Here is a 13,208-nt window from a genome sequence, read left to right as displayed (position 1 = left end):
CTTTTTTGTTTATGTATATTGAAAATATCTTATACTACCCTGAGCTTGACTTTTCACTTTCTGATGTCTTTGGATGAGTAGAAGATTTTAATTTTATTGTACTTTAACTTACCAATATTTTCCTTTATAGTTAATGCTTCCTATATTCTATTTAAGAAAGCTTTGCTTTCTTGATGGTCATGAAAATATTCTTTTGTATTATCTTCTGGAAACTTTATATCAATAATTTAACCTTTCTCATTTAGATCTGTAATCTACATGGTATTGCCTTTCATATATGGTACGATGTTGGGATCAAGTCTGTTTATTCCTCCATCATATCCACTTAACCTTGCACCATTAATAGAAAGAACTTCCTTTCTCTAGTACGCTGAAACATTTTTGCCATAAATTAAGTTCTCACTTGTTTATAGGCTGATCATATGATTTTCCCCTTTATTTTGTTAATGTGATGAACTGTGCAAGAAGTTTTTGAACGTCAAACCAGCCTTGCATTTCTGGACTAAATTGAATTTTGTTATGATATTTATTTTATGTATTACCACATGTTTTGATAATTTTATAATATGTATAAAAGAAATTTACCTGTAATTTTTTTTAAGTGTAATATCCCTGCCAGGTATGTTATCATGATTTAGCTGGCTCATAAAACAAATTGAGAAGTGTTCTCATTACATTCTCTAAAAACTTAAAACGTGAATGCATGTGTGCGTGCTCATTTATGGCTGACTCTCTACAACACCATGGACTATAGCCCACCAGGCTCCTCTGTCCATGGGATTTCCCAGGCAAGAGTACTGGAGTGGGTTTCCATTTCCTCCTAATCTAATATAGTGATTATATGTAGTTTGTCCTAGCATCAATCCTGGGTCAGGAAGATCTCCTGGAGAAGGAAATGGCTACCCACTCCAGTACTCTTGCCTGCAGAATCCCATGGACAGAGGAGTCTGGCAGGATACAGTCCATGGGGTCACAAAGATTCAGACATGACTGAGCAACTAACACCTGTCCTGAGTATGCTACTCAGGTTTCTCCAGAGAAACCTACCAATTGAATATATGCAGATATATGTATATACATGTAAGAGCAGACCTACTATAGGAATTGGCTAGCACAGTTACTGAGGCCAAGAAGTCACTTGATCTGCTGTCAGCAAACTGGGAGCCAGGAAAGCTAGTGGTGTAACCCTGTCCATATCTGAAGGCCTGACTATTGGGGGATTGAGGCTGGGGGATGGGCAGTGGTATAAGTCCTGGTTGGATTCTTTTTAAATTGAAGTGGAGTTGATTTGCAGTATTATATTGGTTTCAGGTATACAGCACAGTATTTTTTATAGAATATACTCCATGACAAGTTATTACAAGATAATGGAACACACTTGTGCTATACGTAGGGTTGCAAAGAGGTGGACGCTACTGAAGCAACAACATGAGCACACGCCTGGTTGGATTCTGAAGGCCTGAGCACTGGGAGCTCCCACGTCCAAGGGCAGGAGAAGACGGGTGTCCCAGGTGAAGCAGAGAGAAAACTCACCCTCCTCTGTCTTTCTGTTTTGTACAGACGTTCAGTGGATGGGATGCTTCTCACTGCAACGTTGAGGGTGCTCCTTTTAACTCCATCCATCCTTTCGAAGGCCAGTCTCCTCCAGAAACACTCTCAACAGACACACCCCGAAATATGTTTCACCAGCTCTCTGGGCCTCCTTTAGTCCCATCAAGTTAACCCATCATACCAACCATCCCAGTAAGTATTCATCACAATTATATTTCATCCCAGGCTTCTGTACATTTTGAATTAGACTTTAGGCAGAAAACTGGTTTCGTGTGAGTTTTGCATCTGTGTGCGTGTTCAGTCTTGTCTAACTCTTTGGGGCACCATGGACTGTAGCCCAAAAGGCTTCTCTGTCCATGGGATTTCCCAGGCAAGCATACTGGAGTGGGTTGTCATGCCCTCCTCCAGGGGATCTTCCCAACCTGTCTCCTGTGTCTCCTGCATTACAGGTGGATTCTTTACTGATGAGCCATCTGGGAAGCCCATGGGAAGGTCAATAGGAGTTAGACTGTTTTCTAGGAGCTCTCACATGGCACTTGGCAGTAAGCGTACGTGCTCAAGGCTGACCTTTGTCCCTGTGTCTCAATCCTGGGTCCATTGTCAAGGTCCATCTTGGATTTGAAGAGGAACCTGTGAGATAACAACTTTCTGGACATAGGGCAAGCATTCAGATAAACACCTGATCCCAGTGAGAATCTTCAAAACCAATTTCATCTCCTCCTTTTGACCCTCTGATCACTGCTCCCCAGACCTGTTCTTTTTAATCTGCTTCAGTACTGTGCATCTCGTAGCTCACCCATCTCTCCACACCTACTTTCTGTGGTTGTCTGGGCTATGGCATTGCTAGTACACCCAGTCTTCGTTTCATCCTCTTCTCAGACATCCAAGTGCTCACTCCAGAATGGAAAGCTGGTGAGTCTTCCCTGGTGGCTCAGTGGTAAAGAATACACCTGCGAAGCAGGAGACATGGATTCAATCCCTGGTCCAGGAAGATCCCACGTGCCGCGGAGCAACTAAGTCCATGCACCTCAGCCATTGAGCCTGTGCTCCAGAGCCCGTGCACCCGGCAAGAGAAGCCACTGCAATGAGAAGCCAAGCCCTGCAGCTGAGGGGTAGCCTCTGCTCATCACACCGAGAGGAAAAGCCCAGGCAGCAGTGAAGAGTCAGCACAGCCAAGAAACAACAGCCAAAAAGCAGCATGGAAAGCTGGCCGCCTCAGCCCTCGTAGAGAGCTCCTCGGTGGCTTTGCAAGGTGGAGTGCAGGCTCGTGAACACGCACCCGGAGCCCCTCTGGCTGGGCTCTGCGTCCTCCCCAGCCTGCCCCCTCCCCTGCAGCACCTCCAGCCGCCCTTGGTTCTCAGTGTGCACGTGGGGCCCTTTTGCACCAACCTTTGTGTGTGTTGCTCTTCCCACCAGGCATGGGCTATCCATGGCTTCCTCCTGCACAACCCACTGTTTAACCATCAGCTCAGACCAGAAACCTTGAGCCCTCCCAGCTGGGGCTGTGTGGTCTCCTGGCTGGGGCCTCATCTCTGTGATGAGATGGTGAGCTCTTTGCAGGCAGGGTCCAGGGCTCAGCCTGGTGGAGAGCAGGTGTTCAGTAAACATGTATAAATTCAAACAGAAGGGACAAGACTGACTAGGGGACTGGTTTGTATTGCATTTCAACTTTATTCGTTTATTTATTTGGCTGTCTCGGGTCCTGGTTGCGGCACTCAGGATCTTCCTTGCATCATATGGGATCTTTCTAAAAATGTATTTATTTTTAACTGGAGGATAATTGCTTTACATTATTGTGGTGGCTTCTGCTATATATTGATATGAATCAGCCATAGGTATACACACCTCCCCTCCCTCTGAAGCCTTCCCGTTACCCCCCCCACCATCCCGCTCCTCTAGGTCATCTTAGAGTGCCAGCCTGAGCTCCCTGTGCTGCACACAGCGCCCCACTGGCTGTGTGTCTTATACATGGCTGTGTGTATATGTCAGGGCTGCTTTCCCAGTTTGTCCCACCCTCTCCTTCCCCACCGTGTCCACAAGTCTTTTCTCTATGTCTGCCTCTCCCTTGCTGCCCTGAAAATGGGTTCATCAGTACTGTCTTTCCAAATTACGTATATATGTGTTCATATACACTATTTGTTTTTCTCTTTCTGATATCTTGCTCTGTATAATAGGCTGAATTATCTTTCTGGATTCCATATCTGTGCCGTTAGTATGCTGTATCTGTTTTTCTCTGACTTCAGTCTGTATAAGAGGCTCTAGGTTCATCCACCTTACTAGAATCTTTTGTTGAGGCACATGAACTTTCTATAGCAGTGCACGGACTTAGTTGCTCCCAGGCATGTGGGATCTTAGTTCCCCGACCAAGCATCGAACCCATGTTCCCTGAATTGCAAGGCAGATTCTTAACTCCTGTCCCACCAGGGAATTCCCTTATTTCATCTTTTTGGAAGCCTGAGATGGACTAGGATGGCCCAAATGCCATGCCCAGAAGGGAGGCAAGAAGGCCCAGGCGATGGAAAATCCGCTGATACAATCTCTTCCTCTCTGACTAAATTCGACTCAAATAGTGAAAACTCTCTTCCGACGGCATCCGCTTTCTGTAGAATGGATTAGCAGCAAGGATTTCCTACGCAGATTTTTCCAGAGTAACAAATTCAAACCATTTACTCTAAGAATTTTAATGAAAAAAAAAAATCCTGCTTAAAAGGCATCTGACCGAGATGCTTCCCCTTTTCTCTTATTAATAAAAGAGTTTACACAGAAACTCTGTAAGAGATCGTGTAAGAGGTTTGCAAGGATTGCTGAAGTCTCCACTAGACATGCACTTTCACTTTGTGAAATTGGCGACACCCTCCAAATGGTATCACAGAAATGGACTTTCTGGGGCTCGTCTCTATGAATGGGTTTTAGCTGCACAGTAGTGCCATTCATTTTATTTGGCCCACGTATTGCCAGTCCATTCTAAATTTGGCCTTAATTATTTTTCCTTTCACAAAAATATTTTGTGGGATCTTTTTGAACCCCGACGACTTCCTTCTTGTCCCTTAAACCAGAATCCAGGAGTGTTATTTTTGTTCTCCTCTAATTAAAATAATTGCTTGCTTCTTTTTAACTAGATTCGTGCAGTTATTAGCCTAATACATGGATGGGTGCCACACGGTGCTTAAGAGACAGAATGAGAAGTGATCGTGTAACTTCACATGAAAAAGATTCCCTAGTGCCAAGGAGCATTTTTCCTTTTCAGCTGGCATTTTAGAAGAGCCTTTAGTAAATTTGCTCCCCCCAACACCCCACCACCCCCTTGCTAAAAGACGATTAACTGAAAGAATAGTTCTATTTTATTTGTTAGGTACACAGCTCACCCAGGACAATTTGAAGAGGGGCACTTGATATGCTGGGTAGGGTACAAAGACCTGGGCTCTGGTTTTAATTTCTGCCCCTGTTTTGTCTTCCAGAATAACTGTGTGTGAAGGGTGAAAGCCCCATGTCTCTGAAGCCAGTGGGTGTTCACAAGAGGATTATGGGAAGAGGGACAGAAGTGCCTGGATGTACTGTTCAGAGCTGGCAGGACCCAGCCTCTAAAAGGAAGACTTAAAATGATGTTTTTGACATCAACACTTTCCCCAAAGTTGATGTAAGTCCTGGGGTTTTGGCAAAGGCCCACAGGCTACCTCTGACCTGTTGTCTCTTCTTTAAAAAAGATTATTTATTACTTTATTTTTGGCTGCACTGGGTCTTTGTCGCCACACAGGCTTTCCTCTGGTTGCGGGGAGCAGGGGCTACTCTCTATTTGTGGGACATGGGCTTCTCATCTCGGTGGCTTCTCTTGCTACAGAGCAGAGGCTCTATGGTGTGCAGGCTTCAGTATTGTGATGCATAGCCTCAGTCGTTGCAGCTCAAAGACTCTAGATGGCGAGCTTGTAAGTCAGGGCACATGGGTTTAGTTGCTCCATGGCATGTGGGATCTTAGTTCCTGGACCAGGGATCGCCTGCAATGGCAGGCATATTCTTAACCGCTGGACCACCGTGGGAGTCCCTGTTGCCTCCTTTTGTAGCTTAAGATTCGTGGGATCACCACGGCCACAGCCATTTGTGGATGTGTTGTCTATAGCTGCTTTTGGACACAACGTGGAGCCGTGTTGACAAAGACCACATTGTCTACAAAACATCAAAGATTTGCTATCTGGTTCTTTGCAGAAAAAGTTTGCTGACTCTGGAAATAGTCCATCTGATTCACTGAGCATCTGCTGAAAGTCTACTTCAGGTTGAGAAATGTATTTATAGGAATGTGAATAGTGGTCTTCCTTTGGTGGATGCTGAGGACTTTAGGTGATGTGCCTTTGTCCTGGGTGATCAGTACAGGTGCCTCGGTAGCAGGAAGTGAGAAGGAGGCAGTGCAAGAAGTCATTGGTTTGAGAAAAGGTTCTACCACGATTGTCTTGGTGGCAGGTAGTGCATCATGGCTGGGCTCTTCCTTTGTCTGCTGCCTGGAGGAGGAGGTGTTAAAGACTTAGAATGCACCTTTATTAGCTACTTCAAGACCTGTGTGTGTGCACATGTGTTAGTTGCTCTGTCATATCTGACTCTTTGTGACCCCATGGACTGTAGCCTGCCAGGCTCCTCTGTCTGTGGGATTCTCCAGGCAAGAATACTGGAGTGGGTTGCCACTTTCTCCTCCATCAAGACCTATGTGCTGTGCTGTGCTTAGTCGCTCAGTCATGTCTGACTCTTTGTGACCCCAAGGACTGTAGCCCTACAGGCCTTTCTGTCCATGGGGATTCTCCAGGCAAGAATACTGGAGTGGGTTGCCATGCCCTCCTCTAGGGGATCTTCCCAACCCAGGGATTGAACTCAGATCTTCCACATTGCAGGTGGATTCTTTGCAGTCTGAGCCACCAGGGAAGTCCCTCAAGACCTATGATCACCTTCAATTAAAAAAAAACCACACACCTAGGGTCATCATGTGGACTTCTGCTGCCAGGCCAAAAGATGGGCCCCTCTGCCACCAGTGAGTGGTTGGGTGAGTCAAATGGAGAACTCGAGTAGAGGGTCAAATGTTTTCTCGGTCATAAGATACTATGTATAAAAGCAGTGAATAAGTGTTATCTCTATTTGTCATGTGAAGAAATGAGAATCAGTTTATTTAAGATCTAGTAACCTTCGGGTCCCATCACTTCATGGGAAATGGGGAAACAGCGGAAACAGTGGCAGACTTTATTTGTGGGGGCTCCAAAATCACTGCAGATGGTGACTGCAGCCATGAAATTAAAAGACACTTACTCCTTGGAAGAAAAGTTATGACCAACCTAGATAGTATATTCAAAAGCAGAGACATTACTTTGCCGACTAAGGTCCGTCTAGTCAAGGCTATAGTTTTTCCTGTGGTCATGTATGGATGTGAGAGTTGGACTGTGAAGAAGGCTGAGCACCGAAGAATTGATGCTTTTGAACTGTGGTGTTGGAGAAGACTCTTGAGAGTCCCTTAGACTGCAAGGAGATCCAACCAGTCTAAAGGAGATCAGCCCTGAGTGTTCTTTGGAAGGACTGATGCTAAAGCTGAAACTCCAATACTTTGGCCACCTCATGGGAAAAGTTGACTCATTGGAAAAGACTTTGATGCTGGGAGGGATTGGGGGCAGGAGGAGAAGGGATGACAGAGGATGAGATGGCTGGATGGCATCACTGACTCGATGGACGTGAGTTTGAGTGAACCTCGGGAGATGGTGATGGACAGGGAGGCCTGGCGTGCTGCAATCCGGGTTGCAAAGAGTCGGACACGACTGACTGAACTGAACTGAACTGAACTGAAGCAAGGCGAAGTACCAGGAGCTGTTTGCTGGTTTTAAGCACTGCTTTCCAGGGCTCTATGTGTTTCTGTATGTCATACTTCTGGCCATGCTTTCAGGCGTGTTCAGTTCTTCAGTTAGTTTGTCTCTTCCTCCTTCCCTCCCTCTCTCTCTTCTTTCTTTTCTTCACTATTCAGCAATATTTATTCATCTACTATTAACTGGAAAAAAGGCTGAAATTTTTTAGGGAGAGTGATGATTATTTAAAGAAGAGTTGGAAGACTCTCAGGATGGTTTTGTTCTTGGACTCTTGGGCTGGAGTCCTCCAGAAGTAGATTCCCTCACCGTTTCTCCTGAGCTGCCCAAGGGCTTGGTCCTTATCTGTGATATAAAGAGAGAAATGGGGTGGGGAAGGGAGAGTAGTCCTGTCACTCAACAGCATGTTGCTGGAGACAGTGTTTCAGGTTGTGTGTGTATATGTGCACATATATACATGCATGTGCACACGTATGCACATGTGCGTGCAAGTGTGCACCCAGGCACATAACACATGTGCACACGTGCATGTAAGCACGCACGTATGTGTGCGTGTATGTATACCTGCACATGTGGGTGCATGTGTACGTATACGTGCACGGATGTGTGTATGTATATACATGTGCACATGTGAATATGTGTGAATGTATGTGTGTGTATATATACACATATATGTATGTATATGTGCACATGCGTGTTTACATATCAAGAAAGAAAAGAGGAAAAGAGATGAAATATTGCTAGCAGATTTCACCAACAGCTACAGAATGGGGACAATCTAGGTTTGGAAAATTTGAAAGTTACGATTTTGTACATGAAGTCGCAGGGAATCCCTATCAGAGACATTTCCAAATATGAATCATTCATTTAGATGATGTATATTAAATAGGCCAGATGTGGACTTACTTGGCTTTACTGTCCCATACAGTCTTCAGTCACATTGTAGTCCTTCGATAATGTGTCTTATAACTTTTGACATGATGATTATCAAATGTGCGAGGAGGAAGCAGCTCGAACCGTAATACTGAATGTGTTGTGTCCCAGTAGGCGATTTGCCAGTATTTTCCCTGATAGTCACAGTCAATCCTGTTGGCTACTTATGCTCTTCAGGTAGGCTTGCACCTAAAAGTCACATGATTCTCTGAAACAATGGTGCTAATAAAGTTGCCTCATAAAAACAAAACAAAACGAACCCTTCAGAATCTTTCATGGTACAGCTGTCAACTGTACAGACCTCTGGGAAGTACAGTAGAAAATCTTTCTCATTCTCCTCTTTCTCCCACATCAGTGACTCACACTCCTGCTGTCTGAGTTTGGAGGAGGGGCATTTGATCCTGCGATTCAGCATTTAAACCATGCTGTTGTTGTTCAGCAGCTCAGTCGTGTCCAGCTCTTTGCAAGCCCATGAACTTCAGCACACCAGGCTTTCCTGTCCTTCACAATCTCCTGGAGCTCACTCAAACTCATGTCCATTGAGTCAGTGATGCCCTCCAACCATCTCATCCTCTGTTGCCCCCTTCTCCCCTTGCCCTCTTGAAGCTGTGCTGCTCCTCCAATATTCCTAGGACCCAGGACAGTGCTGTACTCAGAAATGTAATTTGTTTCAGCACAAAGAGCATATTCATTGCAGGATTTAACACTGATACAGATAACACTCTTCCCCTCTAAGAAACTGGTGAGCATTAACCAATTTATTTAACTTCCCTGCCATGAAGTGAATTCTCTTCCATTTGCTGTGGGAAAACCCTTCTTTTTCTAATTCTAATCTTTTAGCAGGTATTCTACTGAGAAATTGTCACCACGCAGGAAATGTTTTGTAGAGGGGGGAATAAATCTTTCAACGCAGTGTAAAATTCCACCGAAATAGATGACCTCCGTTTCCACAGCGTCTAAGCCTATTTTTAAGCGATTTAGCAACGCTCCCGAAAAAAGTAAAATCTCATTGAAAACGGCGGGAACTATTATTGTTACTCCTGCTATTGCTCCCATTGCCTTGTGCAAAGTTCTTGATGATCTTTCTGCGTTATTTTGAGTTCCTCAGAAAGGCGAGCTTGAGGAAAAGCTCCCATGCGGTCTGTCCTGTGGAGGTTCGGTCCAGGACTAGGATGTGATGGAGGATCTTGAGATGGAGAGTTACCTGGGATAATCTGTGCACTTGCTCAGTCACGTCCGATTCTTCAGCAACCTCATGGACTGCAGCCTGCCAGGCTCCTCTGTCCCTGGGATTCTCCAGGCAGGAATACTGGAGTGGGTTGCCATTTCCTCCTCCAGGTGATCTTCCCAACCCAGGGATTGAGCCTGCATCTCCTGCCTTGGCAGGAGGGTTCTTTACCTCTAGTGCCACCCAGAAAGCTCTGGATTGTCTGGATAGGTCCTAAATCCAGTTGTAACTCTCCTTTTAATAAGAAGAGGCAGAGACAGAGGCAGATTTAATACACGGAAGAGAAGAAGGCAGTGTGAACACGAGGCAGAGACTGCAGTGATAACCAGACAAGGGATGCGTGCCTCACGAGGTGCTCAACGAGGCAAGGACGGGGCCCTCCCCTCCAGGCTCCCGAGGGAGTACGGCCCTGCCGACAGCTCCACGCGGGCCGGTGATGCTAACTGGACACGTGCCTGCTGTGTGAGCTGCCAAGTTCGGGGTAACTTGTTACAGCAGCCACAGGGCAGTAATACAGGTGCATTCTCCCAGAGCATGAACTGTGGGGTCTCAGCGGAGACTGATCTGGAGGAGGAAGGGGAGAAAGTTTACTTGCCAGTTCTCACCTCTGACTGGTCAGCCGCTTCCCTGAGGGGACACTGGGTGCGTGTGCTCGGTCACTTCAGTCATGTCTGACTCTTTGCGACCCCACGGACTGTAGCCCGCCGGGCTCCTCTGTCCATAGCATTCTCTAGGCAAGAATACTAGAGCGGGTTGCCATTTCCATCTCCAGGGGATCTTTCTGACCCAGGGATTGAACTCCCGTCTCTTATGTCTCCTGCATTGCACTACTTTACCACTGTTGCCACCTGGGAAGCCTGTATCATTTGCTATTACACCTTATTTCCTTTGCTCAGTTCTAACAGTTTACCTATTGATGATGGCGATCACCATCTTTCTCCCCACAGTCATCACACCAGCAGAGCCCCTTACCCTGGAAAGGCTTCTCATGACAGTTGCTTTCACTCTACTGCTCAGAAGACACGTCTTTCAATGAGCTCCTCCCCAGGCATGATGCTGAAATCATATTTCCAGGGGACAGAGATAGATGTGGTGTACTTATCTGATTAAACTGCCTGTTGTTTTAAATCTATTTTCACAGAGACTCTTTCCTCCAGAAGACAGTCAGTGACACAATGCATTAAAAATTATATCTGTATCAGTGGTTTCCTCTGTGGCATTTATGTAGTGCGTGCACGTGTGTGCATGCACGTGTGTGTGCACATGTGTGTGTGCACGTGTGTGTGTGCGTGCACGTGCGTGCGTGCACGTGCGTGCGTGCACGTGTGTGCGTGCACGTGCGTGCATGCACGTGCTAACCTTGTGGTCCCCTGTTAGGATGGACACGCATGTGACAGTTATGAAACAGTTGCAGCTAAAATAATCAAGTTTGGTTACATACATTATTTATCTTTATCTACAGTGAATACATTTATTGTCTTCCAAAAATCATTATCTAGAACTATGGGAATACAAGAAAAGATATTTGCAGTCAGATGTCTGGAGGTCAAAAGCCAGTGCAGTTCATAAAGGGGGGAAAATCAAAGATTCCAAACCCACATGAAAAATTCTTCCTAACAGATGTTAGAGCTTTTAACTCAGAAAGTTTGTGTTTTCAAGCACGTTGTGGAGGATCAAGGATTTACTTTTATTTTTAAAAGATTTATTTATTTATTTTAGTTTCGGCTGCACCGGCTCTTCATTGTGCCTCGGGCTTGTCTCTGGTTGCGGCGATTGGGACTACTCTTCGTTGGGGTAACTCACTGCATGGCTCCTCTTGTTGCGGAGCACAGGCTCTAGGGTGCACTGGCTTCAGCAGCTGAGCACACATGCTTCCAGGCTCAGTGGTTGTGGCTCGAGGACTCTACAGGGCCGGCTCAGTACTTCTGGCTCCCGGGCTCTAGAGCACAGGCTCAGTAGTTGTGGCTCAGGAGCTTAGTTGTTCACGGACCAGGGATCAAACCCATGCCCCCTGCATTGGCTGGCCGATTCCTAAATACTGGACCAGCCGGGAAGCCCTCAAGGATTTGGGATTAGCACTGATTCATTGTCACTGAATGTTTATAACATCACTTTGACTAGAGAGGTACATGATATGAAGAACAGCCAAAAATTAATACATTGAATGGTTACATGGGTACATACTTTATTGACCAACTATAAAATGATGGAATTGAGTGAAACACCAAATACAGGAATTACATTAAAATGTAACAAGAAAGCCCTCCTCACCCAGTGAACGGCAGACCCACCACTGTCACGGGTAGGTCAGCAGCAGGTCTCTCTTCCACACTATTTCCTAATATTTCTGCTTTTCAGCAGGGCCTGGGGACCATGAGGTCAGATATCCCAGCCCTTGGCACTGCCCGTATTAGAACCTTCATTAATCTTTGAGTTCTTTGCCTCCCCCCATCTTACCCAAAGAAAAATGCCTCCCCCAGAATTACACAAAAATCAATGGCCAAGTTAATTGAAATCTGGATCTCTTAATGTTTTCCCCTTTCTTAAGTGATTGCTTGGTTTCTGAAGAGTGAAGTTGAACTCAGAGGATGGCTTTAACTGGTGGGGAGGGGGATGAACTGGTAAGAGAACAGATAGATCATTCTCCAAGTGACTGACAGACATATAGGATCTCATTTCAAGTTTTACATGGGGGCTTCAGGAATGTCGGGTTCCCTGGTGGTTCAGACAGTAAAGAATCTGCCTGCAATGTAGGGGACCCGGGTTTGATTCCTGAGTCGGGAAGATCCCCTGGAGAAGGGAATGGCAACCCACTCTGGTATTCTTGCCTGGAGAACCCCATGGACAGAGGAGCCTGGCAGGCTGCAGTCCCCAGGGTTACAAAGAGTCGGGCACAACTGAGCAACTAACATTTTTCTCCAACAAGGTAAGGGCCTGGCCTTCCACTTCCTCTCTCTGCCCCTAAAATCCTGAAGACCCATGCCTCCTGACCCCCGTCACTGGTTGGGTCATCTTGGACAAATTCCAACTCATTGGACCCTCTGTTTCTTCCTCTACAAAGCAGAGATCAACATATCGGTCCCACTTGCCTCAGCAAATTGACGTGAGGATCCAGTGAAGTAGCGTTTACTTTGCGTGTTATGGGCTGCCCTGGTGGCTCAGACGGTAGAGAACCCACCTGCGGCACAGGAGACCCAGGTTCAATCCCTGGGTGGGGAAGATCCACTGGAGAAGGGAATGGCAACCCACTCCAGTATTCTTGCCTGGGAAATTCCATGGACAGAGGAGCCTGGTGGGCTATAGTCCATGGGGTTACAAAGAGCCAGACAAGACCGAACAACTAACACTTTCAACACTTGTTGAAACACCTGTTACACTTGTTACAGACTGCTATAAAATATAAAAAGGATGACAGAAGGGAGCCAAATTACAGGCCAGACACCTGCGGTATGAAGACTCCAATGATCAGGAAAGTCAGAATCCTTAAAATAAAGAAGCTAGACACCTTTCTAGTGGTCAGTCACCTCCATCACCTTCTTTCTTCCTTCTTCCTTCCCAGGTTCCCTGGGAGGAGGAAAGAGAAGAGGCTGACCTCCTTCGGAGCATCTCAAGCCCTTTAAGGAACCAGCGGAGCCCGGAGCTGGGCCATGGAAATGCCATGGTCTCTAGTT

At 46.1% G+C, this 13,208-nt stretch overlaps 1 long non-coding RNA gene across 1 annotated transcript; it reads left to right on the top strand.

The window, feature by feature from the left end:
• The first annotated feature begins 1,560 nt into the window (after window positions 1-1,560).
• Window positions 1,561-5,271, top strand: LOC120851218. Its single transcript, XR_005718261.1, has 2 exons — window positions 1,561-1,743; window positions 5,010-5,271. It is a non-coding gene; the product is annotated as an uncharacterized LOC120851218 (long non-coding RNA).
• Window positions 5,272-13,208: the final 7,937 nt, after the last annotated feature.

The sequence above is a fragment of the Oryx dammah genome, unplaced genomic scaffold, assembly GCF_014754425.2.
Source record: "Oryx dammah isolate SB20612 unplaced genomic scaffold, SCBI_Odam_1.1 HiC_scaffold_25, whole genome shotgun sequence".
Classification (NCBI taxonomy): domain Eukaryota; kingdom Metazoa; phylum Chordata; class Mammalia; order Artiodactyla; family Bovidae; genus Oryx; species Oryx dammah.
The sequence above is the reverse complement of the archived record's forward strand: the minus strand, read 5'-3'. Positions and strand labels throughout refer to the sequence as shown.